The sequence below is a fragment of the Punica granatum genome, chromosome 3 (assembly GCF_007655135.1).
Source record: "Punica granatum isolate Tunisia-2019 chromosome 3, ASM765513v2, whole genome shotgun sequence".
Lineage (NCBI taxonomy): Eukaryota > Viridiplantae > Streptophyta > Magnoliopsida > Myrtales > Lythraceae > Punica > Punica granatum.
The window spans coordinates 27854337-27862829 of record NC_045129.1 but is presented as its reverse complement, the minus strand read 5'-3'; the positions used below and the strand labels follow the sequence as shown (position 1 = coordinate 27862829).

Here is an 8493-nt window from a genome sequence, read left to right as displayed (position 1 = left end):
CAAAAGGGAAGTGGCTGAGGTGATCCCCAGATGGTGGACGAGAATGGCGATGTTTCCTGTCTTTCTCTACCGAGAAGGAAAGAGAGGAGATGGTGAGGAACTTGCTGTCTATCCCTTGTATGTCTGCGTTCAAGCTGGTCATGATGGCGAATGTGGTGATGGCTGACTTGATGGGCAAAATCGAGAGTGAGGGAAAGATGGAGGTTGGTCAGGTGTGTTGTCTATCTCTGTGTTTGGACCACTGTCCAGGGTGTTCGAGAGAGAGGGTGTGAAGAGAAGTGGAGAGCAGCCGCAGCCTATGGCTCCGTTTCTGTCAAAAAATTCGAGCCACCGAGAGAGAGGAATGAAGATGAAGATGGATCCTCCCTGTTGCTGTGTTGAGCCGAAAAGGGAGGCTAAGGTGTGATCATGAACAAGATGATGATGAAGAGTTGAAGTGGTCGTCTGCTGGAAGTTGCCGAGAGAGCAAAAAAGGGGAGCAGAGAATGATGATCGATGATGTGCTGTCCGTCTAGACTTGGGGTTGCCAAAGCAGGGAAGCTGGAGGGAAGAAGAAAAAGATCATCCTGATGGTTGAGGGTGATGGGGTCGATTTCCTACAGGTTGTCGAGAGACTAAGGAAGAGCAGAGAATGGAGCTAATGAAGATGATGGCTTATCCTCTCTTTTTTCTTTTGCAGGTTGCACCAGAAGAAGTAGGGAAGAGCCTGAGGATCCTTGGCCAGTTTCTGCCTAGTTTTCTCTTACAGGAATAAGGTGAAGAAAGCAAAAGAAGATCAGAGTTGTTGGTCGTGTGATGAGATGATCTTTTCATGCAGATGATGTGATCGAATGATGCGGGGAAAGTGAGCAGAGCTGAAGTTGATCAGAGGATCCGGGGGTAGGGATGTGCTTGCTGCAGAGCTTGGGCGACCTGCTCATTAGAAGAAGAAGAAAAAAAGAAAGAAAGAAAAAGAAAAGAGGAAAAAAAGAAAGAAATGTCAACGTTATGCATGGGGTCAGCCCACTTCGCCACTTGTGGCTATGACACTTATTTATTTTATTATTTTTCTTTCATTTTCAATTTTTCTATACTCGTACGTGCGTCTTTCGGGCGAAATTCGATTTCTCGGGATCCATCGACATTTTCGAAACGAAAACTTCGAAATTGAGAAATTCACAAAATAATCGGCTCTATGAAAATTCCAATTAGCATCATTGGAGACCGACTCTCGATAAAAATCAATATCGAGTCCCTGACGCGTGTCAATCGCAATTACCCGATTATTTTCGAAATTCAATTTTTAAAATCGGATATCCGAAGAATATTTCGGGACCACTGTTGTGTTCAGAAAAATTCGAGAATCGACATTATGTAGAAAAATATTTTTTAATCTCGAGTGTCGTCCCGAATTTTGAAAAAAATTGAAATTGATACACGTAGGGCCTGAAATTCTTGTCTTTTCAACTGGACATACGAAAAATAACCCGGGACCACCATTACATTCAGTAAAATTTGGGGATCAATATTATGCAAAAAAATATTTTTCAACCTCGAGGTTTGTTCTGGATTTTGAAATTTGAATTTGACGTACGTAAGGCCTGAAAATGTCCCATATAGTATTTTTCCTGAAAAATGTCAGATTAAAGTTAAATTAAAAAAATGCCCCTAGTTCAAAAGCTATGAATCCTTGGACAATTAATTACAAATACTTCCCTCTGAATGGTAGAAAATGATGATTTTACCCCTTCTCCACGCTATTATGCTGAGTCGTCGGTTTTGAATTCTCCTCGTGTTGCGATCTTCTGCGCATCACCCCCGTCGTTATCTGATCGACATGGCTAACCCGACTGTGAATAGTAGCCCGACGTCTACCAACTGCTTCTCTATTATAATTCTAGGGTTGTAGTCAGAATTGCTGTTGATGCCTTCTCCTGAATTCGGTGAACCAAAACAGGGTGCTGACAGTCCCACCCATGGTTGTTAGAATCATTATTCGAATCATAAAATCTTACGATTCTACGATTTAAGGGGTGCTTAGCGATTCCGATTTCGTGGCATAAATCAGGAAGGTAGAATCGTGGCTGAATTGCGATTCGAATCGCAGAATCGCAGAATCGAACCGATTTTATGATTCTGGTTTCAACCCAAAGTCGTATGCCCCCCTCTCTCCCCCTCCTCATCTCTATCATTATGCGACAATATTGCTCATTGGTTCTCTTATTTTATGAAAAGTTTGAAAATTGTTTTCTAACTGTAAGTGATAGGACTGGGAAAGTTTCTGGAACTGCTACGAATTGGATTTCGGTCGATTCCTGATAGTCGTCTTATTTGAGACAATTTAGGTTGGAATTTTTTTTCGACTTTTTTAGGTGCAAAGAAAGATGATTATAAGAAAAGACAGACCAAGAAGAAGTTAGGGAGGAAAAACAACTTCGTCTACATTATTCGTGACTATAGTACTATATCAATTTTCATTGGAGGTTGTTATAGTGTGAGCGCTCTCTTATGAAAACTAAGCACCATTTGATTTTGACGAACGAAGTAGGAATAGCAAGATTTACCATTTGATATTTAGTTCTATTATTTCTAACATGAGATTTGGTGTGTGTATATGTATATATATATATGTATGTCTCTTTTTAATTATAAGTAAAATTTTTCGATTCACTATTCGATTCTACGATTCACGATTTTACGACCCTTGACCGATTCTAGGTAGAATTGCGATTCTGACAACTTTGATCCCACCCTTTCTCTCTCTTTTTTTCCCTAGCGCTGCTCAAGGGAAACCCTAACCTTATTTCCCTTCACCTGCGCGTCCAGTCACAGCCGATCCATCCAGCCTCATCCTTCCTCCACCATAAAGCTGATCGTCCCCTTATCTCTCGGGTGGCATTCGCCTCTACAATGGCTTTTTGCTTCTCCCTATCCTTTTTCTCTCTTGGCGTCTCGGTAATAGTGTTGATGGCAGAGGCAATTCCCTTCCTCCCAGTGGCCGTTGTGAGGTCCTCCCTCACTTTCTCGACTAGTGATGTTAGATCTATGGTGGGGCTGGTGGTGATGACGTCCGGTGGTGGCAATGACCCTATCCCTCTTCCTCTTCCTCTCCAGCGTGGTGTGTGTGGCAGTGGCTTCCCTCTCCCTTCCGGTGGTCACGCCGTTTTCTTCTCCAGCGATCTAAGCTATGGTGGTGATATGGCAAAATATCCGGCCGCTCCGACGAAGCAGGGGCGCTCTCCTCTTCACCCTTTCCGTGCTTCCAACTTTCCCTTCCTCCTTTTTCAATGGCGGCTTCCTGCCTGCGACTCTCTGTTGTCCTTCCTAAGCAGCATTATCCTCTGTCGTCCACCACAAAGAGTGTGCCTTCTTGTTAGACTGGAGCCCCTATCATGCCTCCTACCGCCTTAATCGAGCTTTTGTCAAACCGGCCTTTTTTTGTCTCGAAAGGGCTAGTCTCGACTCCCTTGATTGATGATCGCTAGTTTGAACCGATCGAGTCGGCCTTGTTAAAGACCCTCGATTTGACTGCCTTGGGATTGAGTTGTTTAAGAGATGGTGTGCGGCTAGACTGGTTGGCTTCATGATTCCTTCCCCGGCTCTATCAAATTGGATGGTTACTTGGTGTCTTCATCGGCCTGGGCTTTCTAATCTAATCTGTTGGCCCAACTCTGTAAAGGGTTCCTGTCGGGCGAGTATGACTTAAGGCGTCTCCTGTTTTGCTTTGATGTCAATTTTTCTTTGGAATGTCGGCACCAGAAGATTGAGATTTACATGGATTAAATGGCTTGAGGACCCTTTATCTTGGTTTTCACCGGGATCCATGTGGGACAATGGTTTTAAAACTAGGTTTGTAAAGGCCGTAACGGCCATTATGTAATGGTATCGGCCGGGTTCGATACTGTTACAGGCCGATATATTGGGGAGAAATAGTTTCATGTAAATATCGTCCATAACGGCATTACTATGGCCGTAACGGCCTATACAACCGTTAAGTGTTTATTTTTAGCCGATCTTTAACTTTCTATGGCAGGGCAATGGGAGAAAATGTGCAATTATTGCAAATGGAGTGAAGAAAGATGACCCATGAAATTAAATGAAAAAGATAGATGTATAGATTTTTTCTTTTGAATAAGTGAAAGATGCATACATTGTAGATATATAATAGATGTACTTCAAATATTTTTTAAGAAAAAATAAATAAGTTGATAGATGTAACAAAAAGTTGATGGATAGGTTGAAAAGAAGAACGGCAATGTTCTACTTGAGTCTAGACAAATGCCTTCGGATTAGAAAAATTGAAGTACCCTTTGACATGTCCACTCCCTGAATAAAGAAGGAACCCATTAGCCCTTGGGGTCAAACTTTAATTATTTTATGAGAGGAAAAACAAATAAGATATTGGATGTGACAAAAAGATGATAGATGAGACTAGTCAAATGTACTTATACAGTACTCGTAAGAAAATTTTGTATATTTATGCAATCTGACACACATATATACGTATATTTTATTTGTACAAGTTGATATGTCTATAGTTGAAATAACTGTACTCTACAAAGTAGTAGATATATTCTCTATAAAAGTAAATTGCATGCAGATATTCCCTGTAAAATTGAGTTCCCATGTAAAAGAAAGTAAAGTTCTTCTGACTCATAAAGAAAAGTTAGTAAATAACAAGAAGAAGAGGAAGGGTGACACTGTATAATGATCTCAAGTCACTCATTATTCAAACATCATAACTTTAGTGTCTTCTTTTAGCCTTTCCTCCAAAAACGAAACTGAAGTTGGTGAAACTTTACTGAAAAGCAGAAGCTGTTGAAGAACACTTCATTCATCTTCAGGGTTTTAAAACTAGAGGAGATCATAAGGTAAATTATATTGTTTAAGTATTATTCTTTTTATTTCCTTTATTTAAGAACATCTGCATTATATATATATATATATATGTACATATTTCTTGATTAATTGTTTGAAGGTTCTTTGGTTTCGTAAGAAAACTAGGAACGGAAATTTAACTTTATACAGTTTGACCCTTAATTGTTTACATATACATATACATACATATATACATACATATATATATATATATATATATATGAATTGCTCCAATGAATGTACATGCATATATACACCTACTACATGAAAACTCGTGTTTTGACCCGACTGAGAGGAATCATACTTGGATTTCTACTCCAACAGCAATCGTTTTGACATGAACAAAATTGTATTAGTTCTCTAATTAATTTCTGTTTTATTGCAGGTGAAAATGTCACGGGAAAAACCTATACAAGGGAATCCTAATAGTGGCGACATGGAATGGAAATTCGCCAAGCTTGTTGATGGAAAAAGAAACATTGCTAAATGCAAATTCTGCGATAGGGTGCTACTAGTGGAATCACTCAGGTGAAAGAGCACATAGCTCATAAAACTGGAAACGTCGCCCCATGTCCTCAAGTTTCAAAGGAAGCGAGGGAGAAAATGATGAAGCTTTTGACGCAAAAGAATGATAAAAAGGTCGACAAGCAGAAAAGAAATGAAGAGTTTATGGAAAATTTACGAGGTGACGAAGATGATTAGGAAGGATTTGCTAAGGACAGGGCGATGAGACATGCGATGAAAGAGAGTATAAGATCTTATCAACAGTGGGAAGATATGCAGAGAGTTAAAGCACAAACGGGTGCATTTCGCAACACCTTTGATATTGGAGGTTCTTTTGTTTCGACTTCCAGTGGAAGATTAGGGAGGCGCTCTCGAAGTGTTTGAGAATCTGCTGGCAATGGACGACAGTGGATTGATCCCCAGTCAGCCGAAGCTCAACTCAGGACGATGGATCCTCATTACCATCGACATATGGGTGCCAAGCAGCCCAAAATATGGACCAAGTTTCTCAAAGAATTGGGGCAAAAGTTGGGAAAAGCAGTGAGCAATTTTTTATTTGCAAATAATATTGCGCCAAATGTATGCTATGATGTGAATATGTAGGTTATGCTCGATGTTGCTGCTGAGGTCGGGAAAGGGGTAAATATCCTACTCCTTATGAAGTTTTAGAAGTGTACTTGAAAAGGTGCATAACCTAAAGACTTGGATTGCCGGTTTGACGCAGATATGGAAAGAAAGGGGTGTTTTGATCATGATGGACAGCTGGACGGATGGTATATCTCACACACACATAATCAAATTTCTTGTCTACTACTGCAAAGGTACGATTTTTTACAAGTCCGAAGATGCAATTGGAGTAACAAGTAGAGACGGGCATTATTATTTCCAGTTGATGGATAAAATAGTGGATGAGATTGGCGAGGAGTATGTTGTCCATATCTTAACTAATAATGAAGCAGCCATGAAAGCTGCTGGAAAATTGTTGATGTCTACAAGGAAGCATTATATTGGACAGCTTGCATGGCATATTGTTTGGATCTTATCTTGGAAGATATATAGAAGAAGAGTAGTGTGAAAAGAAAATTACTTCTTTCATATACAACCATGGGTGGGGGGTCAGTTATATCAAGAAGTTTACAAATGGAAAGCACTTGATTCGTCCAATAATAACACGCTTCGCTACCAACTTTCTTCAGATCAAATGCCTTGTTGAGCAGAGAAATAATTTGTAGACAATGTTTGTTTCTGACGGATGGGTAAGATCCAAATTTGGGAAGGAGGTTTCAGGGCCAGCTGTTAAGGCTGAAGATGTTGTCGTGAGCTCTTTGTTTTGGAGGAAAGCGAAATAATTGCTTGTGGTACTTACACCGCTTCTAAGCGTACTCAAGCTGGCGATCTCTGGTGAGCCTACAATGGGGTATGTTTATGAAGTTCTTGATGAGCCAAACTGGTGATCGGGAAAGACTGTCGATATTAGAAGCGATATTGGGACATAATTGATGATCGGTGGAAATTCTAATTACATTAAGATTTACATTTTGCGGGTACATTTGTTATTAATTATGTTCTTTAGATATTTCTAAAATTAATCAAGTAAAAATTAGTATTTCTAATTTTGCCATTTAAATGTATTACATGCTTTTTTTTTTAATCCGCAATTCTGAAATGGGAAGTTATCAAGTTACAAAGTAGAAAAAGAGATGATGAATGGTATGGAAAATGTCATCTCTCGATAAGAGCCAGATGTTGATAGTCAAATCGCAGCTCTGAACCAAGTATAATTTTAAAATTTTGTTATATATTGATTTCTATCATAAATATTTCTTGAATACTGAACTGATCCATTCATATTGTAGCTTTTGATATTTAGAGATAAAGCTGAATTATTTGGTATAGTTCAAGCCCAAAGTGCATGGAAAAAAATGCAACCAGGTCAGATAAGTACTTTAGTAAAAGTCTTTTGGTTTAAATTCAAAAAAGCAAATGTTTTATTCTAATTAGGCCAATAGTTTTATCGAACGATCTAAAGAATTTATATACAGCTGATTGGTGGATTACTTTTGGAGGAAATACCCCGGAATTACAAGCAATTGCAATTAAAGTGTTGATCCAAACAAGTAACTCAAGCAACTGCGACCACAGTTAAAGCACCGTCGGCTATATATACAAGGACAAGAAATAGATTGAAGTATGAGAAGTTGCAAAAACTTGTTTTTGCGCATTATAATATGATGCTGAAGCACAGGCATATGATGAGGAGAAGCTGAGAGCAAATAGAAGAAAGTTTGAATCCGATTACTGTTGATCATATTTTTACGGGAGATGACGCAGCGTACAACGCGAGTAACCGTCACAGACCCGTTGATTCACGCACGAATACCGGAACTACGACCTTCTATACCTGTTGATTCTACGAATACCAGGAAATAGGCATCAAACTCGAATCGATCCGAAATTGGACAAAGCACGAAAGCTTTGAATTTTATTGATAATCCAAAAGACGACTCAACTACTTCAGCTCTAGGGCTTACATCGCTTAAATAGGAAAAACGAAATTATAATGAAGGGAATAAAAATATTCTCTAAAATAAACTATTTCCTAAATATTGCAAAACGAAATTATAACGAAGGAAATAAAAATATTCTCTAAAATAAACTATTTCCTAAATATTGCAAAACGAAATTATAACGAAGAAAATAAAATATTCTTTAAAATAAACTATTCCCTAAAAATTTTAAAAATGCCCAAATAACATAAAATTGTCATGTCTTCTGCCGCATCATTCTCCCCTGAATGGAGAGAATTCGTCCTCGAATTGTCATCGTTTGAGCTATCACCTTGATCTTCACGAATAGAGAGATTAAAACACTTATGTTACTTTTTCACTTTCCACTTGAATGCATTCTTCTCTTTGCGAACTCTTTCTCTTAATTCTTCGTACATAAAATTCTGTACACCTCTTAGCCAATAAACACTTCCACTGAATCTTTGTTTTCTCGATCGAGTCACATGCACTTCGACCAACTTTGGCAACTGAATAACCTCCAAAATTGGCACCGTAAGCATCCATGCATCTTTCTCTACATTGAAAATTTCTTCATCTAGAATATCCTCAATCTGAGCACAATAAT

General features: G+C 38.9%; 1 long non-coding RNA gene across 1 annotated transcript; it reads left to right on the top strand.

Moving 5' to 3' along the window:
* The first annotated feature begins 2466 nt into the window (after positions 1–2466).
* LOC116198886 lies at positions 2467–6971 on the top strand. Its single transcript, XR_004155413.1, has 2 exons — positions 2467–6000; positions 6086–6971. It is a non-coding gene; the product is annotated as an uncharacterized LOC116198886 (long non-coding RNA).
* Positions 6972–8493: the final 1522 nt, after the last annotated feature.